The sequence below is a fragment of the Macrotis lagotis genome, chromosome 8 (genome assembly GCF_037893015.1).
Source record: "Macrotis lagotis isolate mMagLag1 chromosome 8, bilby.v1.9.chrom.fasta, whole genome shotgun sequence".
NCBI lineage: Eukaryota > Metazoa > Chordata > Mammalia > Peramelemorphia > Peramelidae > Macrotis > Macrotis lagotis.
The window spans coordinates 11,237,130-11,259,336 of NC_133665.1; the positions used below are offsets into that span (position 1 = coordinate 11,237,130).

The window sequence follows — 22,207 nt, forward strand, 5'->3', positions numbered from 1 at the left end:
ATTGAAACAATTGCTTGAAGACTTGACTTTGGTAGTTAATGTTCATATTTTTTCCTTAATAATTTATTGATTTTGCCAACCACATTGACATTTAATTCTAAGCCATCTATTGAAACAGATATTTGAAAATATGTATGCTGGAGAATGAATGTTTACTTTTTCCTTCTTCTTTGTGCTAAGGAAAAGAACTCTTCTCTTTCTTATACTTAGAGTTATTTGAATGTAGTGTCTCTCATTAGAATGTGACCTCAAGAGAGTAAGGACAAGATTTTTGTCTATCTTTGTATCCCCCTCAATTAGCACAATGGTTGGCACATATTCAGTTGTGTCTGACTTTTCATGACACTATGGACCATACTGTACTTGGGGTTTTATTGGCAAGGATACTAGAGTGATTCGCCTTTTCTTTTCCAAAGGATTGAGGTAAATAGGAGTCAAGTAACTTGTTTAGAGACATATAACTAGTAAATGTCTGAGGATAGATTTGAACTCGGGATTTCTGTCTCAGTGTTTTATCCACTAAACCACCTGTCTGGCACAGAGTTGTAATTTGTTATCTCAATGATTTGCATGATTTTTCTTTTCAAATACTATTAATCTTGTTTTTTAAAGACTCTGAATAGATATTAAATAATCAAGCTAAAACCTTGAACAAAGCTTTTATATTTATATAGTATTTTAAGTTTTGCAAAGCTCTATATTACCTCTATTATCTTATTTAATACTAACAACAACCCTTTGAGGTAGGTATTATTCTTTCCATTTTTATAATGAGGACAACTTAGAGAGGATGAATGACTTGTCCAAAGTCAGTGAGAGAGAGAGAGAGAGAGAGAGGAGAGAGACAGAGAGAGAGAAAGAGCGAGAAACAGACAGACAAAGAGAGACAGGAAAGAAAATTACATATACATTCACACAGTTTATGTAGATATATCAATATATCAGAGAATAACACATACAAGCTTGCTTCTAAATTTTCACAACTCTGTTGTGGGTATATTTCAGAACTTCAAGGCACTATATTTTATTAGGTGATAGAATTTGAAATCTGTTAGCATATTACTATATTTTAATTATCCCAGCCAACTTAAACACTTGCAATGATTCTAGTGACAAATCTTAAACTACTGGAATTACTTTCTTTCACATATTTGTTTGTTTTCCAACTACAAACAATGGTAGTTTCTACCAATCACTCTTTTTGTGAGGTTGTGAGTTTTACAATTTTTTCCCTCCCTCCTTCCCAAACAGAAGGCAATCTGATACAGGCTTTGCATTTCCATCAATGAAAAGCACAGATGGAAACCGAACTTGTTGTGAGAGAAAGATCAGATCCAAAAGGAAGAAAGAAAACATTAGAGATAGCAACATTACATATTATGTAAGACAACTTTGGTTTTCAATTAAACTCCATAATTCCTTCTCTGGATATAAATAGTAGTTTTCATCACAAGTCTTTAAAATTCTCCCTGATTTTTGCACTGATGGAATGAGCAAGTCCATCATGATTGATCATCACCCCCATGTTGTTGTTAGTGTGTACAGTTTTCTTCTGCTTCTGCTCATCTCACTCAGCATTATTCATGCAAGTCTTTCCTGCTTTTCTGAAATCCTGTCCCTCATGATTTCTTATAAAAATAGTGTTCTAAAATATACATATATCCCAATTTACTTAGCCAATCCCCAGTTGATAAACATTCCCTTGATTTCCAATTCTTTGCTACCACAAACAGAGCTGCTATGAATGTCTTTGTGCATGTGAAATTTTTATCCTTTTTCATGATTTCTTCAAGATACAGACCCTTTTGTGGTATTGCCTGATTAAAGGGTATGGACATTTTTTTTTGGCAAGGCAATAGGGTTAAGTGGCTTGCTCAAGGCCAGACAGCTAGGTAATGATTAAGTGTCTGAGGTCAGATTTGAACTCAAATACTCCTGACTCCAGGGCCAGTGCTCTATCCACTGTACCACCTAGCTGCCCTGGGTATGGACATTTTGATTGCCCTTTGGGCATAATTCCAAATAGCTCTTCAGAAAGTTCAGATCAGTTCATAACTCTACCAACATTGATTATAATCCTTTCTGATCATATTGGATAAACTGAGAAGTATGAAGTGGTTCCACAGAAATGATTTAGTTTGCATTTCTCTAATCAAAAATGGTTTAGAGCATTTTTTCATGTGACTATAGATGGCTCTGATTTCTTTTACTAAGAATAGCCTTTACATAACCCTTGACCATTTGCAATTGGGGAATAACTTTTTTTAAAATAAATTTGCCTCAGTTCTCTTTATATTTTAGAAATGAGTAATTTGTCATAAACACTGGTTGTAAAAATTATTTCCCAATTAGTTACATTCATTTTGCTCTTCATTACAGTACTTTTTTATTTAATGAAATCAAAATTATCCAGTTTGCTTTTTATAATGTTCTCTATATCTTCCTTGGTCATAAACTGCTTCCCTTTCCATAGATCTGACAGGTAAACTATTCTTTCTTCTCCTAATTTGCTTATAATATAATCTTTTATGTCTAATTTCTCCTCCCATTTTGACCTTGTCTTGGTATAGGCCATAATATGTTGGTCTAATCCTAGTTTCTGCCATGCTATCTTCCAGTTTTCCCAGCAAATTTTATTGAAGAATGAATTCTTATCCGAAAAGCTTTGGGTTTATCAAACAGTAGATTACTATAGTCATTACCTGCTGTCTTTGATTTACCACTCTATTTCTTAAGTAAGTCTAGTCAATTTTGATAAATGATGGTTTATAATATAATTTTAGGGCCAAGAAGGCGGAGGGAGAGAAGACAGACACAATTCTAAAGTCTACTGATCTTTCCCCATCTATCACATGAAACAAACCTCTTAAAAGACATCCGACCCACAAAACTCAGAAAGAAAATCCAGGAGAAAGAACATCTACCTAAGGGTTTGTCTCCAGCAGCAGCATTGGCCAAATTCAGGCAGGTGAGTCTGGGCTCAGAGGGAGGATCAGGCCCAGATCAACCAGATTAATAGCTGAATTGGACCTGGGAGTCTGAGGCCTGAGAGCTGGACCTGCTGAATCAGCGGTGGGGCTAGACAGCAGGGGCTTGAGTCAACTAGGGAGTAGAGGCACTGGTGTTGGTGCTGTCCCCCAGTATCTTGCGGACAGGGCTGGGGGGGAGAGTTCTGGAGCAGGAGAGCTGCGGACACCATCCCTGGGCTCCTCTGGTCTGAGGAACACAGAGTCCTATTACAGCTCAGTTCTCTTCCCAGAGCAAACAAATACAAATTACTTCTGCCTCAGGCCCAGGTGTGTGAGCAGAAGAACCAGCCCAGCTGATGAATGACCTTAGGCCAGGGTAGAGCCATTGATTGAAGGCAAAAGAATTCAATAGCTCCAACTCCTCCCTTCAAGCTAAGGGAGAAGGCCTCAAACAAGGTCAAAGACACTCCAGAGAAAGCAACCAACACCTCCTACTGGCCAGCCAGAGAAATTGAACTCAGTGAGTAAGGCTTTAGCAATCCTAAGCCCCTGTGAATCAGCTCCTCCCCAACTCAAGGTCTCAGAAAAATGAAGAAGGGTCAGTGGAAAGGTGGATCCATAGAAACATTCTTGGAAGGGAAAGACCCTAACTCAGAAAGACCTGGAACCTCTGAGGAGAATGCTATCTGGTATTCAGCACAGAAAGACTTCCTTGAAGAAATAAGGAAGGAGCTTAAAAATCAACTGGAAAATTTGGGGGAGACAATTAATACCTTGCAACAAGAAAACTAAACCTTAGAAAGTACAATTGGACAAATACAAAATGAGAATAATTCTCTCAGATCCTCAATTGGGCAAATGCAAAAAGGGAAATAATTCTCTCAAAATGTCAATTGGTCAAATGGAAAGCTCTTTCAAAAGTAGAATTGACCAATTGGAAAAGGAGTTGCAAAAGATTAATGAAGAAAACTCCTCCCCCTCAAAAAAGAATGGAGTCTACAGAAACTAATGACTCCATGAGACAGCAAGATTCAGTTAAACAAAATGAAAAAATAGAAAAAAAATAGAAGAAAATGTAAAATACCTCATCAACAAAACCAATGACCTCAAGAATAGATCAAGGAGGGGCAACCGGAAAATTATAGGACTTCCTGAAAACATTTAAGAGAAAAAAAGCCTTGACTTATTATTACAGGAACTAGTGATGGAAAACTGCTCTGATATCATGGAATCGAAGGGCAAAGTAATTATTGAAAGAATACATCGAGCCCCACTAGAAAAAGATCCTAAAAATGAAAACACCAAGGAATGTTGTGGCCAAATTCCAGAACTATCAAATAAAAGAGAAAATCCTGAAATCAGCCAGAAAGAAACAATTTAAGCATCAGGGATCCACAGTACGGATCATGCAAGACCTGGCTGCATCAACATTAATGGATCTAAGGGCCTGTAATGAGATATTTTGATGAGCAAGGAAGCTTGGAATGCAGCCAAGAATCAACTTTCCCACAAAGCTGAGCCTTCTCTTCCAGGAAAAAAGATGGACATTTAATGAAATGGAAGAATTCCAAAAATTCCTGATGAAAAGAGCAGAGCTAAACAGAAAATTTGAATATCAAACAGGAGGTTCAAGAGACAAATGAAAAGATAAAAAAAGGGAGGGGGCGGTAAAAGGAAAAAATAATGCAATCCAGTAAGTTGAAACTGGCTATATCCCAGCATGGGAAGAAGATTCTCATAAATTTTGAGAATTGGAGCTCGAACACAGAGAACATACCTAGCCAGAAATGAAGGACATGCATGACCTATCCATGAGACTGCTATCTAAAGAGATGTAACTGACTTTAATCCCATTTGGGTGAAAGACTCTAACAACTCTCAGGAATTTTGACACTATTCAATAGAATATACTGAACTAGAAGAGACAGACACTCAGAATTTTCTATGACCTAGATAGAATGATCTAAAAAAACACTACCTCTTTAAAAAGGGGGACAGGAAAGAGATGGGAGGAGGGAGGGGATTGAATGGGGTAAATCTCATTACACTAAGAGGTACAAAAAACCTATGGTAATAGAGGGGAAGAAGGGAGCAGATGAAAAACACCTGAATCTTCTCCTCATCAGACTTGGCTTAAAGTCAACCTACACATACTCAGTTAACTTATAAAACATCTAAACTTTCAAGTATTAAAAGGGGGGAAAGAGGAGGGGGGGAATGGAGAAAGGGAAGGGGAGTTGGGGGGAAAGGGGAAATAAAAAGTGGAAGGGAAGAGAAAAGGGAAAAAGGGAAAGAAAGGGGAGGGTGTGATATAGGAGGGCAAACACACTGAAGGGGGTGGTATTCAGAAACAAAATACTTAGGAATATGGATAAAGGGGGAAGGAAAGGGGGTAAAATACACACAGAGGGAAGATAGCATGGAGGGCAATAAAGAATTAGTAATCATAACTTTGAATGTAAATGCAAATAGCAGAGTGGATTAGAAACCAGAATCCCACAATAAGCTGCTTACAAGAAACTCATTTGAAGCAGAGAGATACATATAGAGTAAAGGAAAAAGGTTGGAGCAAAATATATTTTGCTTCAGCTGAAGCAAAAAAGACAGGAGTAGCAAGCCTTATCTCAGACAAAGCAGCAGCAAAAATAAATAGCACTAAAAGAGATAAGGAAGGGGGACAGCTAGGTGGTGTAGTGGATAAAGCACTGGCCCTGGAGTCAGGAGTACTTGGGTTCAAATCTGGTCTCAGACACTTAATAATAACCAAGCTGTGTGGCCTTGGGCAAGCCACTTAACCCTGTTGGCCTTGCAAAAAAAAAAAACTTAAAAGAGATAAGGAATAAAACATAATCCTCCTAAAAGGTACCAGAGACAATAAAGTCATTTCAATACTAAATATATATGCACCCAGTGGGACAGCACAGAAATTCTTAGAGGAGGAGCTGAAAGAACTACAGGAAGACACAGGCAGCAAAACTCTGATAGTGGGAGATCTCAAACTCCCACTCTCAGATCTACATAAATCAAATCATAAAATAAACAAGAAAGAATTTAAGGAAGTAAATAGATTGTTAGAAAAATTAGATATGGTAGACTTATGGAGGAAACTGAACAGGGAAAGAAAGGAATATATCTTTTTCTCTGCAGTATATGGAACTTATACAAAAATTGACCATGTTCTAGGACATAAAAACCTAATGACAAACTGCAGAAAGGCAGAAATAGTGAATACATCTTTCTCAAATCACAATGCAATAAAAGTCATATGCAATATTGGGCCAAGGAGATATAGACCCAGAACAAATTGGAAACTGAATAAACTCATTTTAAAAAAATGAGTGGACCAAAAAACAAATTATAGAAAGAATTAACCATTTTATCCTAGATAATGATAATAATGAAACAACACAGCAAATCTTATGGGATTCATTCAAAGCAACTCTCACGGGATATAGTATAGCTTTAAATGCTTACATGAATAAATTGGAGAAAGAGGAAATCAATGAACTAAATATACAACTAAAAAAATTAAATATCAAATTAGAAATTCTAAAAATTAAAGGAGAAATCAATAAAATCAAAAGCAAAAAAATGATTGAATTAATAAATGAAACAAAAATTTAGTATTATGAAAAAACCAATTAAATTGATAAACCTCTAGTCAATTTGATAAAAGAAGAAAGAGGAAAACCAAATTGCTAGTATCATAAATGAAAAAGTTGAACTCACCACCAATGAGGAGGAAATTAAAGTAATAGTTTGAAATTATTTGAGGAGGAAATTAAAGTAATAGTTTGAAATTATTTTGCCCAACTCTATTCCAATAAATTTAATAATGTAAGTGAAATGGATGGATATTTACAAAAATATAAATTGCCCAGGTTAAATGAAGAATAGATTAAATACCAAAACAACCCTATCTCAGAAAAAGAAATTCAAAAAGCAATCAATGGACTCCCTAAATAAAAAATCTCCAGGTTCTGATGGGTTCACAAGTGAATTCTACCAAACATTTAAGGAACAATTGGTTCCAATTCTACATGAAGTCTTTGGAAAAATGGGGAAAGATGGAACTCTGCCTAACTCCTTCTATGAAACCAATATGGTGCTATTACCTAACCCAGGAAGAGTTAAAAACAGAGAAAGAAAATTATAGACCTATTTCCCTGATGAATATAGATGCAAAAATCTTCAATAAAATCTTAGCAAAATGATTACAAGAAGTTATCACAAGGATAATATATTATGATCAAGTAGGATTTATTCCAGGAATGCAGGGTTGGTTCAATATTAGGAAAACTGTTAGTATACTCAATTATATCAACAACAAACCTATCAGAAATCATATGATCATATCAATAGATGCTGAAAATTCTTTTGACAATATACAGCATCCATTCTTATTAAAAACACTAGAGAGTGTAGGAATAAATGGACTGTTGCTTAAAATAATTAGCAGTATCTATCTGAAACCATCAACAAGCATCATATTCAATGGGGAGAGGCTAGAGGCATTCCCAATAAGATCAGGGATGAAACAAGGGTGCCCATTATCACCACTACTATTCAATATTGTGTTAGAAATGTTAGCATCAGCAATTACAGAAAATAAAAAGAAATTGAAGGAATTAGAATTTGGAAGGGAAAGAGAAAACTCTCACTCTTTGCAGATTACATGATGGTCTTCCTAGAAAATCCCAAGAAATCATCCAAAAAACTACTGGAAATAATTAACAATTTTACCATAGTTGCAGTTTATAAAATAAACCCTCATAAATCCTCAACTTTTCTATATATGTCTAGCAAGATACAGCAGGAAGAGCTAGAAAGAGAAATCCCATTCAAAGTAATCTCAGACAATATAAAATACTTGGGAGTCTATTGGCCAATACAGACTCAGAATGTTTTTGAAAATAATTATAAAACACTTTCCACACAAATTAAATTAGATTTAAATAACTGGGCAAATATAAACTGCTCGTGGTTAGGTAGAGCTAATATAATAAAAATGACAATTCTACTGAATTGAAACTATCTCTTAAGTGCCCTACTAATCAAAATTCCAAAAAATTACTTTAATGAGTTAGAAAAAATTGTAAGTAAATTCATATAGAGAAATAAAAAGTCAAGAATTGCCAGGAGCTTAATGACAAAAAGTGTAAAAGAAGGTGGCTTATCCCTACCTGATCTAAAATTATATTATAAAGCATCAGTCATCAAAACTGTTTGGTATTGGCTAAGAAATTGAGTGGTGGACCAGTGGAACAGACTAGGTATAAAAGCAGGAGATGATTATAGTAATCTTCTGTTTGATAAACCCCAAGAGTCCAGCCATTGGGATAAAAACTCCCTCTTTGATAAACACTGTTCCAGTAATTGGATGTTAGTGTGGAAGAAACTTTGATTAGACCAACACCTCATACCCTTTACCAAGATAAGATCCAAATGGTTACAGGACTTAGACATAAAAATCAATACTATAAGCAAAGTAGAAAATCAAGGACTAGTTTACCTGTCAGATCTATGGAAAAGGGAGCAGTTTATGAGTAAGGAAGAGTTGGAGAACATCACCAGAAACCAATTAGATGATTTCGATTTTATTAAATTAAAAAGCTTTTGCACAGATAAAACCAATGTAACCAAGATCAAAAGAAATGTAGTAAATTGGGAAACAATCTTTACAACTAATGATTCTGACAAAGGACTCATTGCTAAAATATACAATGAACTAAGTCATTTTTAAAACAAAAACCGTTCCCCAATTGACAAATGGTCAAAGGATATGCAAAGCCTATTTACAGATGCGGAGATCAAAGTAATCCATAGCCATATGATAAAATGCTCTAAATCATTAATTATTAGAGAAATGCAAATTAAAGCTTCTCTGAGGTACCACTTCACACCTCTCAGATTGGCCAATATGACCAGGAAGGATAATGATCATTTTTGGTAGGGATGTGGGAAATCTGGGAAACTATTACACTGTTGGTGGAGCTGTGAACTCATCTAACTCTTCTGGAGATCTATATGGAACTATACCCAAAGGGCAATAAAAATGTGCATACTCTTTGATTCAGTTATACCACTACTGGGTCTTTATCCTGAAGAGATGGTAAAAAAGGGTAAAAACATTACTTGTACAAAAATATTTATAGCAGCCCTGTTTCTGGTGGCAAAGAATTGCAAATCAAGTAAATGTCCTCCAATTGGGGAATGGCTTAGCAAACTGTGGTATATGTATGTCATGGAACACTATTGTTCTATTAGAAACAAGGGGGGATGAGATTTCAGAGAATCCTGGAGGAATTTGCCTGAACTAATGCTGAGTGAGATGAACAGAACCAGAAAAACACTGTACACCCTAACAGCAACATGGGAGTCATGTTCAACCTTGAAAGACTCGCTCATCCTATCAGTGCAACAATCTGCAGAAATTTTGGGCTGTCTGCAAAGGAGAGTGCCATCTGTATCCAGATAAGGAGCTGTGGATTTTGAACAAAGTTCAAGGACAATTTCCTTTAAGTTAGAAAATCACAGATATCTTATTGTTTGATCTTGTTACCTCTTAGACTTCTTGTCTCTTCTCTAAGGATATGATTTCTCTCTCATCACACCCAATTTGCATCAAGGTACAACATGGTAACAAAGTAGAGACTGACAGATTGCTTTCTGTGGGGGTGTGGGGGGAGGGATGTAAGATTTGGGGGGAAATTTTAAAACTCAAATAATATCTTTAATAAAAAATAATTAATATATATACATATACATATATATATATATATATATATATATATATATAATATAATTTTAGATCTGGTATGACTAGGTTGCCTTCTTTTGCATTAATTCCCTTGACCTGTTTTCTTGACTATTCTTGACTTTCTGTTCCTTCATATGTATTTAGTTGCTATTTTTTCTAGCTCATTAAAGTAATTTTATGGAAGGTTGATTGGTATGGCATTAATAAATAGTTTAATTTAGGTAACACTATCCTTTTTTGTTATATTAGCTTGGCCTACCTATTTGCAATTGATATTTGCTCAGTTATTTAGATACGATTTTATTTATGAGAAAAGTGCTTTATAGCGGTTTACATAGAGTTTCTGAGTCCGCCTTGACAGGTAGACTCCCAAGTATCTTATGTTGTCTGAAGTTATTTTAAATGAAATTTCTCTTTCTATCTCTTTCTGCTTTATCTTGTTAGTGATATATAGAAATTCTGAGGATTTATGTGTTTATTTTATATCCTGCAACTCTGCTAAAGTTGCTTATTGGTTCTAGTAGTTTATAAGATGATTTTCTAGGGTATACCATCATATCTGCAAAGAGTGAGAGTTTTGTTTCTTTATTACCCATTCTATTTCCTTCAATTTCTTTTTCTTCTCTTATTGCTAAAGCTAACATTTCTAATACAATATTGAATAACAGTGATGTTAATGGGCATCCTTGTTTCACTCCTGATCTTATTGGAAATGCTTCTAGCTTGTCCCCATTGCCTATAATGCTTGTTGGTAGTCTCTAATAGATATTGTTTATCATTTTAAGGAATAATCCCTTTATTCCTATGCTTTCTAGTCTATTTTTAGTAGGAATGATGCTGTGTATTTTGTCAAAAACATTTTAAGCATTTTTTGAGATAGTCATATCATTTCTGATAGGCTTGATATTGATATAATCAATTATGCAGACAGTCTTCCTACTACTGAATAAAATGCTGAATTCCTGGTATAATTCCTGCTTGATCATAGTATATTATCCTAATAATAACTTGCTGTAATCTCTTTGCTAATATTTTATTTAAAATTTTTGCATCCATATTCATTAGGAAAGTTGGTCTATTATTTTATTTCTCTGTTTTGACTCTTTTTTGTTTAGCTCTCAGGAACATATTGGTGTCATAGAAGGAATTAGGCAGAGTTCTGTCTTCATTTTTTTTCCAAATAGTTTTTATAGAATTGTAACTAATTGTTCCCTGAATCTTTGATAGAATCCATCTGACCTCTAGAGATTTTGTCTTAGGGAGTTCATTGATGATTTGTTCAATTACTTTTTCTGAGATCAGATTATTTAAGTTTTTAATTTTTTCTTATTTTAACCTGGGCAATATATCTTTTTGTAAATATTCATCCATTTCACTTAGATTATCAATTTTATTCGTATAGAGTTGGGCAAAATAATTATGACTTATTACTTTAATTTCCTTCTCATTGGTTATGAATTCATCTTTTTCAATTTTGATACTAGTAATTTGATTTTCTTCTTTTTTAATCAAATTAATCAAAGGTTTATCTATCTCATCTATTTTTATCTATTTATTGAGTTTTATATTTTAGTTCAATAGTTTTCTTTCTTTTGATTTTATTAATTTTACCTTGAATTTTCAGAATTTTCAATTGGATATTTAATTTGGGATTTTTAATTTGTTCTTTCTCTAACTTTTATTTTAATTGTAGGCTCAATTCATTGATTTCCTCTTTCTTTATTTTATTCAAGTAAGCATTTAGAGATATAATATATCCCCTAATAATTGCTTTGACTGTATCCTATAAGTTTTGTTATGTTGTTTATTTATTATTGTCTTAGATGAAATCATTCTTTTTTTATTTTTTTTATTTTTATTAGGTTTTTGCAAGGCAAATGGGGTTAAGTGGCTTGCCCAAGGCCACACAGCTAGGTAATTATTAAGTGTCTGAGACTGGATTTGAACCCAGGTACTCCTGACTCCAAGGCTGGTGCTTTATCTACTACGCCACCTAGCTGCCCAAAATAATTCTTTTTTGATTTGTTGTTTGACCCACTCATTCTTTAAAAGTAGGTTATTTAGTTTCCAATTAGTTTTAGATCTATCTCTCCATGACCCTTTATTGCATGTGATTTTTATTTCATCATGGTATGAAAAGAATGCAGTCAATATTTCTGTCTTTTGTGGAAAAAAATCATTCCTTTCACATTCAAAGTTATCTACTCTTTATGGCTATCCATGCTATCTCCTCTCTGTTTGTATTTTCCCCCTTTTTTTCAGCTTATCCCTACTTCCCAGTATTTTGCTTCCGAATACCTCCTCCTTTAGTGTTTACCCCCTTCAATCCAACCCCCTCCCTTTTCTTTCTCCTGTCCCTTTTCCCCCTTTGTCCTTTCTTCCTTCCCTTCTTTCTATCAGTTACTCCTTCCCAGTCCTCTACTTACTCCCCCATCTCTACCCTCAACTTTCCCTTCTCTTGATTGTGTGTGTTTTTGTGTGTGTGTGTGTGTGTGTGTGTGTGTGTGTGTGTGTGTGTGTGTGTGTCTGTTAATCCTTCTTTGAGTCAAATCTGATGAGAGTAAAATTCAGGCATTTCTCAACTCCTTCCTTCTTCCCCTCTATTGCAGTAGGTCTTTTGCACCTCTTCATATGATATAATTTACCTCATTCAATTTCCATCTTCTTTCAATCTCTTTACGACTCCAATTTTTTTACTTTTTTTTTTTTTTTTAGTTTTTGCAAGGCAGTGGGGTTGAGTGGCTTGCCATTGTGGCCACACAGCTAGGTAATTATTAAATGTCTGAGGCGACATTTGAACTCAGGTACTCCTGACTCCAGAGCCGGTGCTCTATCTACTATGCCACCTAACCTCCCCCAACTCCATTTTAAATTAGATATATTTTTAAAATCATTTCTTCAAAGTCATGTTCATATCATAAATGTCTGTTCCTTCTGTCCAAGTATATTTCCTCTGATAAAGTTACAATTTTCAAAAGTTATGAGAATCTTCCTCTTAGGAATTAAGGATTTAACCAGTTTAATCTTATTAGATAACATTTTTTTTTTTGTTTTCCCTTGTTTACCTTTTTATATGTCTCTTGAGTCTTCTGTTTGAAATCCAAATTTTCTGTTTACCTCTTGTCTTTACATTAGGAAAGATTGAAAGTCTCTCATTTTGTTAAATGTTCACCTTTTCCACTGAAAGAGAAGGCTCAGTTTTGCTGCATAGTGATCTCTTTATTGTAATCCAAGCTTCCTTGCTCTCTGGAATATCATATTCCATGTGTTCTATCCCTTTTTGTTGATGAAGTCAGGTTCTGTGTAATACTGACTGTGACTCTTTGGTATTTGAATTATTTCTGACTGGCCACTTGCAGGATTTTCTCCTTAATCTGATAGTTCCAGAGTTTGACCACAGTATTCCTTGATGTTTTTATTTTGGGATCCCTTTCCAGAGGTGATAGATGAATTCTTTTGATGGCTATTTTGCCCTCCGGTTCCAGTATATTAGGACTGTTCTCCTTTCACTATATCCTGAAGTTTGGAGTCCAGACTTTTTTTTCTTCAAGGATTTCCAGTAGTCCTATGATTCTTAAATTGTCTCTTCTGGACCTATTTTCCAGGATAGTTGTTTTGACAATGAGGTATTTTATATTTTCTTTTCTTTTTGTTGTTTGATTTCAACAGATTCTTGTTGTCTCATGAAGTCATTAGTTTCAACAGATTCCAATCTTTTGTTTTTTAGTTTTTGCTAGGCAATGTGGTTAAGTGGCTTGCCCAAGGCCACACAACTAGGCAATTATTAAGTGTCTGAGGCTGGACTTGAACTCAGGTACTTCTGATTCCAGGGCTGGTGCTCTATCTACTACTCCACCTAGCCACCCCCCCCAATCCTTTTTTTAAGAGAAGAATTTTCTTCATTTACCTTTTGCATATCCTTTTCCAGTTACTCAATTCTATTTTTAAAGGAGGTGTTATCTTTCTAAAAATTTGCCCAATTCTCCTTTCAAGGATTTGTTTTCTTGATGTAAGACATATTCTCTTGTATAGTGTTAATTTTCTCTTCGTTTTCCCCCCAATTTTCTCATTTGATTTTTAAACTCTTTACTTATCTCTTCTAAGAAATGTTTCTGGGCTAAAGATCATTTCCCATTTTTCTTTTAAGTTCTACCCTTTTCTGCATAGTATCTTTATTTCCAAGGTAACATTCAATGAACCCTGCTTTGTGTTGGTCTTTTATGATTTTGGATCCCTAGGCTCTTCTGTTGGTTTGAAGACCTTCAGTGTTGTGATTCAGTGTGTGAGGTTCATTCAGTGGGCCCATCATTAAGGGATGCCAGAAGTTTTATCTGGATTATCTGTGTTGGTGATGTCAATGGTCACTTCCTAGACCTAGCACTATCTGGTTTGGACCCTCAGACAGGAAAAGCCAAAGGCTCTCTCCAGCAATCAGCATAATCAGTAATCAGTGCTGGGGCATATCTACTGCCTACACCCAGGTCTTGGGAAAGGTGGGAATACTTATGGCTGTTTTTGTTTGTTCTGGAAAACTTCAGGTCCTTCCAAAGGGATAATGGGGGACTCAGCTGGAAACTCAGACTCCTCTGCTGGAAACACTAGGTAGGACTTCTTACCCAGGGCTTCCAGACCAGCTAAACTGGTCCTCTCCCATCTGCCTACCACACACAGGGTAGGAGCTTTTGTTATTGAGTTTCTCAGGTTAGTTCTGGGTCTCATTCTACTGGGCATACCCATGCTCTGCCAACCCCCTTCACTCCCCCTGCCCTTGTCCCCCCATGATAGACCTTGCTGGGAGATGTTCCTCTCTTTGGTTCTTTGAGTTCTGTGGTTCCAAAATCTGTTAAGGGACTTGATTCATGTGAGTTCTGCTGAGTTCTGAGTGAACGCCAGGAGAGCATAAAACAGTGCCTGCCTGACTTCTCTCTGCCATCTTAGTTGGAAGTCCTTCTGGAATACTTTCTAAGTAGAATTCCAGGGTAGAAAGAGAGAAGTTAAGACAGAAAAAGATTTTCATTATCCCTTAAATTATACCATATCCTTGGGGGCTCCTCTAGTAACAGTAACACATATAGGCTACTCCTAGAATTACCTTCTTAAGTAGATACCAAGCCCCCATTAGTGGTTACTCTTCTCACAATTCCTCAACCACTTCTGATGGCCTTGCATGGATATTTTTCCCTTTTTTTGCACCAAACCAATTGTTCTCTTCTGCTCACTACTGGAAAATTGATTCTTTTCCGATGTCAAACTATTGGCAGTTGGACAGACTATGGTATTCACAATTGAATTCGGAGTAGAACAGGAATTCACATATTTTATTTTCTTATTAGTTTGTTTCAAAACCTCAGCCAAACTTAGTCCATGGAGTGAAGAGTATGATTTTCTCTAGTCTGTTCTAATGCACTTCTCTGAATTTGTTCTTTCAAGACATTTATACTGGCTCTTCAGATTACTCCCCTAGGCAAGGTTAATAAATCAAACAGCACATCTTAATGAGTGTTAAGTTCTTTTTTATATATTACTTTGCATCACAAAGTGGTAGGGTAAAGACAGGAGAAGTGAAGAATTATCTGATGAAAAACAATGAATCCAACTTCAATCTAGTTTTGCTTTGAAATTGTTTTTGTCTTCTATGGCCCCTTCAGATTGTAGCTATTTATCTCTTTTGCTGAGCTTTTTGAGAAATTATTTCCTTGCTATTCCTCAAATAATATACCATATCTCACAACTCTGGACATTTTCAATAACTGCCCCCTACCATACTTTTTTCATCTACATCTCCTGTCCTGCTCAAATTCCTTCAAGTTCAAGCTGAAACCTCATCTTGTATAAGAACCCTTTGCAGATTCCCTTTAATTCTAGTGACTATCTTTTGTTGATTATTTCCATATTTTCATATATATCTTCATGGCAAATAGTTATTTGCATGGTGTCTCTCCCATTACCCTGTGAACTCTTTGAGGGTAAGAAATGTTTTTGTCTTTCTTTGTATCCTCCCAGTGCTTCCTACAAGGCCTAGCCCATAGTAGATGCTTAATATATGCTTGTTTGCTTGTTGACAAGTTGAAATTCATACTTTTTATGTTGTCATCTACATATCTAATCCTCTATTGTTGTTGTTATTGTTATATTATTATTTTATTAAGGAGGTTCACTGAAAAGGGTACTTTATAAGGAATCAGAAAGACCTGAGTTCAAATTTGGCCTTTAATATTTACTATCTGGGTAACTTCTACTTGCCTTAATTCCCTGGACAAAGAAATGGCCAATCAATTTAAGTATCTTTGCCCTGAAAACCTATGGACAGTATGGTTCACAGTCATGAAGAGTAGTGAACTGAGCAATAATAACCTTTTTTTAAAGCCTATTTGTTTCACGTGTGGTCCTTTTCAACTAGATTGCAAGCATTTTGTGATCGAAATATATTTGAATTGTAGGAAGGGACCTTTTCCTGTGTTTCTGCTTGAACAGAGATTGTCAGTTCTAGCTCAGTCCTTCTGTCATCTTAAGTGAAACTTTAGCTTAGTTAATTCTCATCTCTAGTATTTATACAGTAGATACTTGTGAAAAGGTTGATCTGCATAGATCCAGTGCTGGAGGTCAAAGGCATAATAGAAATTGCAAAGAATTTCCTCATCCCTTTTGGAAGAATGGGAAGACCAGGGAAAGTAATCATGGATGCAGAAACAAAGCAATTTAGAAGAAATATTTGAACTAGAGTTTTGTTGTTGTTGTTGTTGGCCTTGTGCATAATATTGTAGTGCTGAAAAAAAAATTATTGGAATAGCACTGAGACTTTAGGTTAACCAAAAAAAAAAATGATCTGCAACCATTTATCTGTAGGGAATTTTTTAGTAGCTTCATTTTAGCAGTGAACTAACAAATGACAACAGCTCAATGGAGAACCAGCAGATGGCAATAATTCAGTAGAGAATCAGTATCAGAGAACCATCAGCATAGACAAGAATATTACCCAGTAATAACACCAGTAGCTCAGGGTAGAAAACAATCTAATACATATTCTTAAATCTAATCTATCTTCTGAACTTTGTTTTTAAATCAGTAAATTTCCTTGAGACTTGACTGTTATTTGAATTTTGGTGAGAAAATCTTTCTCAACTCCCATCTTTCATTTGGTCATCTAAACTAGACCTATGCAAATTTCTCTAAAGCTTCACTTAAAAAAAAAACCCCAATAACCAAAAAAAAAAAAATAGAAAATGGAGTGGAATCTTTTCCTGTCTTATTTCATCACAAAAATTTGTGCTCTCCCTACATATTCAGTTATATTCCCTAAAGCAATCAAATGCAACAAAAATTAAAATATATGTTCATTTATTAATGCATTTATTTGTAAAAATAATTATACATTTTATCACACTACAGACAAGTGTGTTAAATTACAAATAATATTACCTCATGAGATAGTTAAAAAAAACGAGGAAGTGACAAGTCTACAAAAAGCTGAACTTCATCAATCCAAGGGCCTTTAAAAATGAAACTGATAGGAAGGTTTAAAAAAATAGGAGGAATGTAGTACCCATTGGTCATTTTTCTATAATTATCTATTTTTATAATCAGTGAAAAAGAAGGCATCATACTTGAACTCCTTATTTCTAAATGTGTTATATGAGAAAGTAGAAATGACATTTTAAAAGACCAAGACATGAAAGACAGCCAGAATAGACCAAGTTCCAACCAAGAGAATTTGTTTTGGAGATAATACAATCTTGAAAGCATTGAGAACCATTTTATAAAATATCTTAAGGAGGTGAAGACACTAGAGCAGGAGAATGAAATATATATTTAAACCTTCCAAAAGTAATTGAAAGAACAATGATATCTACCCACTCATATTCCTGCTTTGTCTTTTTTCATATAATCTTTATGAGGCAGAATGAGAAGTAAATAAGTGGACTTTCCCAATCATTTTTTCTATAAGAGAAGGCATCTCTACAGTAACATGATAAACATAAAAATATGAGAGAACATAAAATCTCACTGTAGTTATTGGTCATTGATTACCAAAAAAAAAGTATTCAGTTTGGGAGAAAAAAAGGCAGTCTCACCTCAAAATTCCAATGAAGAATTCCCCTTTTTATGTTAAGATTATGATATATCCTTTGATAAATGTTACTGTGGAATAAACTATTCAATGACCCTCTGATAAAAATACATCAGTGAAGTATAAAACAATGAACTACATGCTCTCCTAAGTGTTTGTCCTTACCACAAGGATGGCTAGCTAGAAATAAATAATTGCTTGTCAGCTAGGCAGTGCAGTGGAAATCATACCAACCTTAAAGTCAGGAGAACCCAAGTTCAAATTTGACCTCATATACTTGATACTTATTAATTAGTGGTGTGCCCTTGGGCAAGTCACTTAACACCATTGCCACTGTAATGACTATTAAACCCCCAAATATTACAAGGTTTCTGTAATGTAATCAACGATTATTTATATCTGAAAACTAAAAAAAACCCCAACTAAATAAAAATGTCTCTTATCTAAAGCATGACATGGATTTAAATGGGCAATCCATTAAGTTAGTACAATTATGTGTGTGTGTGTGTGTGTGTGTGTGTGTGTGTGTGTGGATATAGTTACAACTAATCATGATTTCCATTAGTGACTTTGCAATATTCTAGAGTTTCATACACATGCATGAATGGAAAATCTATAGAAATATGTGCATGCATATACTTGTATGCTTGTATGTACTTATGTATGACCTAATCATATTCTAAAACTAAATGGAAGAAAGAGAATAGACTTGGTTGCATATGCGGACTGATATTTTAAAACAAATATTCTCCTACTATACTAATTGGCTGTATATTAGGGGGCTCAGCAGTCTCTGAGGTAGCAAAGTGACAGATGACTCAAAGAATAATAGAGAAACTAATGATAGGCACAAAATAAACACCTCTACCATTTCTCTAATGAGGACCTATACCTAAGAATTGGTGCAAGAGGTATCAAGAGGATTATGTATGATCAGAAAAGGAGGTGGTTCCATCATGGAGTTGGAATAAATGATAATATATGGAAAGTATTCATAGGTGTGAAAAGACTTAGTCCTCAGCAGTTTGATTTGGTTCTCTGTGGTAAATCTATGACCAAAGAAGAAGAAGAAGAATTTCATCAAATATGAAACCACAAAAGGACTGTTATCTGAAGAAATCATAGATTCACTGAAGTACCAGAGAATATCATCAAGCACACATTATATCCCAATCAAACGGTGAGTGGTAGTGGTAAACTTTCCTCCAATTCTGGAAGAGGCAAATCTTCAAAGGATATATGAAATCTGTCAAGGAAATATTGGGGGTATTTGATAAGTAATTAAATTATTCTTCTTAAGTAAATTTTTCTCATTTCTTATTTGAATTTTCATGGTTAGCTTTAGAAATTTTTCCTTTCATATTGAAAAGGGTTTTGGGAAAGATTATTGAAAACCAAGTTGATTGAAAAATGTTTTTAAAAATCCTCTTTTGTGACTTCAGAAATGAGTGTGAGAATTTGAGAGGGAAAAGGGGAAATTAATGAAAGGAAGGAGGGAAGGAAAAAAGGAAGGAAGGAAGGAGGGAAGGAAGGAAGGAGGGAAGAAAGGAAACAAATCATTAATCTACCCATTGTTATTTGAAGATATTTAAAATGAAAGATTACTTCATAAGCTAATGTACTCAGAAAACTGCTAGGAGGTTAGTAGATTCCTTTGTTCCAAGACCAGCTAGTGGTTGACTCAGGAACCACAGAATTAATATCACTTAAAGAAGAGTTTGTCCTTTTGGAACTTCAGGATTAACCTTGCTTTAATGAATTCTCATTCTCTAGGGCTCCCTGAAAATACCTAAAAATATCATAATTGAAATGTTGGCCATTGTATAAGTTTTTTTTAGGGGTCATGGAGAGACAGTAAAATTTGGTCAGTTTTATTGATATAATTCCTTTTATCACATTGGCAGATCTACCAGTCTATCTACTACATACTTTGTGCTTGGTTGATATTGTTCAGCTTGTGCTAATAAGAATGGATTCTGCTGCAACCTTCATCAAGTGCAATTCTCCTGACAACACAATTTTTGTAAATTGTCTGTGGCAAGGGTACATTTTGTGGGTCAAGTTCAATAGGTTTCATCATTCTCTCAATTAGCTGTCTTTGTTTTGGAGAATCTGGTGTAAAATGAAAACTATATTTTAAGGACTCTAAATCAACTCTTATTATTTCAATCGCTTACTACAGCTGTTAAATATTTATATTTACAATGACTAAGGTATTTGTTGATAACACTGTCATATTATTAATGTTTTATGTTAACATATTCTTACTAGATGCACATTTGAAAGACAAATGTAAATGGGCTTGGGTTGCTTTTTTATTCACTTGGCAATTTACAAGAAAATATTCTTACACAAAAGGAAGTCTGGGAGAGGGAACATAATGAATGCACAATTCACATTTCAAATATTTTCTTGCTTTGGTATTGTACTTCCTGGGAAGATAGATTCTTTCTCACTGGGACAAAAGGTAATTCAACCCAAGGTTTCAAGTCAACTTCTTCCTATCAGTTTTTCCAAGATTGTCTTTAGTTTGAAGAACTACAATTACTTACATGAAGAGAGCCAACCTTAAGTTTTTTCTAAAATGCTGCCCATTGAGTACCCATTGGAATGGCTGATAGTTCATGAAAATACAACTTGAATTATATGACTTGGAGGCTCATTTTATCTACACTTTTTTGGAGGAGATCCTTTCTTACACTCAAAATTTGCCTTGAGATCTTTTCAGGATGGCCATTCACAGGTATCTCAGGCAAAACAATACTTTTCTGTCACTTATAGTAAGATATGGGAGGGGGTAGTTAAACCAGAAATATTGCCTATTTCCATGTCAGTAGGAGCAGTCCAATTCCAGGGTTGAGTCAGCTTTTTGCTAATTTTGAAGTGAGTGAATTTGTTCCTTGAAAATCAACAAATGGAAAAACATAATTCAGGGCTTGTTTTATTTGTTATTTATTATTTAAGGTGATGGAGAAAGTGGTAATCAAATAATTTTTAAACTGTCATAGGACATGAGAGTTGGTTGCTAAATATTTACCATTGCATCTCTGGCCATGCTCCTTTCAGGGTTCTCTGTCAGAAGGGAAGCCATTGTGCAAAAGATGCTGGACATGAATTGAATTTTGAATGTGACACTTTTATTTGTATGTCCTTATTTTTTTTTAGCCCTCAGTTCCTCCAAATGTGAAATTTTAAATTTGTTTGTAAAATAATAATTATAAAAAATTTAAGGGGCTCAAACTAAGATGATCTTTAAGATCTCTCTCAGCTTCAAATTCTAAGATTCTATGCTCTTTGGTTGCCATTATTTCTCAGGCAATTATAAATGTAAAAAAATTGTCACAAGGGACCTCAAAAGGCTATCAACAATCTCAGCAATTCTATGCAGTGCCCTTCAGGGACCAACCTAAATAGGGTTGCTCTAAATTAATTCAGCAAAATGTATTTGGCTACAACTGAAAAATTCCCCAGTGAGAAGATCCAGAATCCAAGTAAATAACTAAAAGACTACATTTGGGGAGAGGTTCTCAGAACAAATCAGTTCAAGGTAATTTGTTTGCCTTAGCTTTATGGATTTGGGCTTAAAAAGTTAGCATTTCAGAAGGTGTGTATTTTCTCTTGCCTAGAGTTCATTTATGCAAACAGCATTTATTGATTGCCTATTATGTGCAAAGTACTTTGGGGGAAGGATACAAAAAGAGATAAATGAGAACAGGTTCTATCCTCACAAAAATTTATACTGTTGAAAGAATAGATACCAGCAGATGAGTGGTATATAATAAAGATAGCTGCATGTGCATATGTAAAGGGTCTGCTGAGTATTTTATACGAATACTCAAATGTATTCTAAAACAAAACAAAACAACACCAATTTTGGATTACTGCTGACCATCCCCCCTCCCCCCATAATAATGCAACTTGTATTTTTTTAATGTACTGAATTGCATATAATGTAGAAATGTTTAGAAATTCCCAGTTCCTTGTAGCCTGCCTCCCAATTTTAGGAACAATTTTTGTTTGAGATGTTAGGGTATCTCTAGCTATATACAGGAGAACTTGTACTCACACCTCTGTATATCAGTCTTTTATTGAGTTTACAAAGAATCATTGACAAAGTACTTTTCAGCATATCTCATTTGATTCTCACAAAAAACTTACTGAATGTATTATTAATCTCAGTGTGTGGTTGAAGAGATCGAATCTCAGAGAAGCAAAGTGACTTACACAAGATTACACAGCTACCAAGACTATGAGATAAAATTCAAATTCAAATCTATCCTACCTGGAAGAGAAGCACAGTGCTTACTCCCTTATACCCCACTTTCCCCTTTATAGCTTTATAGATAAATCCCTTAGCTCAGTTCTGGAAAATGGTAGTGGTGTGTGAGTGGGGTTAGTATATACTTCACA

The 22,207-nt window shown here is 34.8% G+C and overlaps 1 long non-coding RNA gene across 2 annotated transcripts in view; it reads left to right on the forward strand.

Moving 5' to 3' along the window:
- Positions 1-22,207, forward strand: part of LOC141495244 (uncharacterized) — a 170,417-nt gene that overhangs the window by 117,756 nt on the left and 30,454 nt on the right. The window contains exon 1 of one of the 2 annotated variants that reach the window (XR_012470706.1): positions 2,792-2,968. The exons of the other annotated variant lie outside the window; for it this stretch is intronic. This is a non-coding gene — a long non-coding RNA (uncharacterized LOC141495244). Of the gene's footprint in view, positions 1-2,791; positions 2,969-22,207 lie in introns of those variants that run through there. 2 annotated transcript variants of the gene reach the window in all.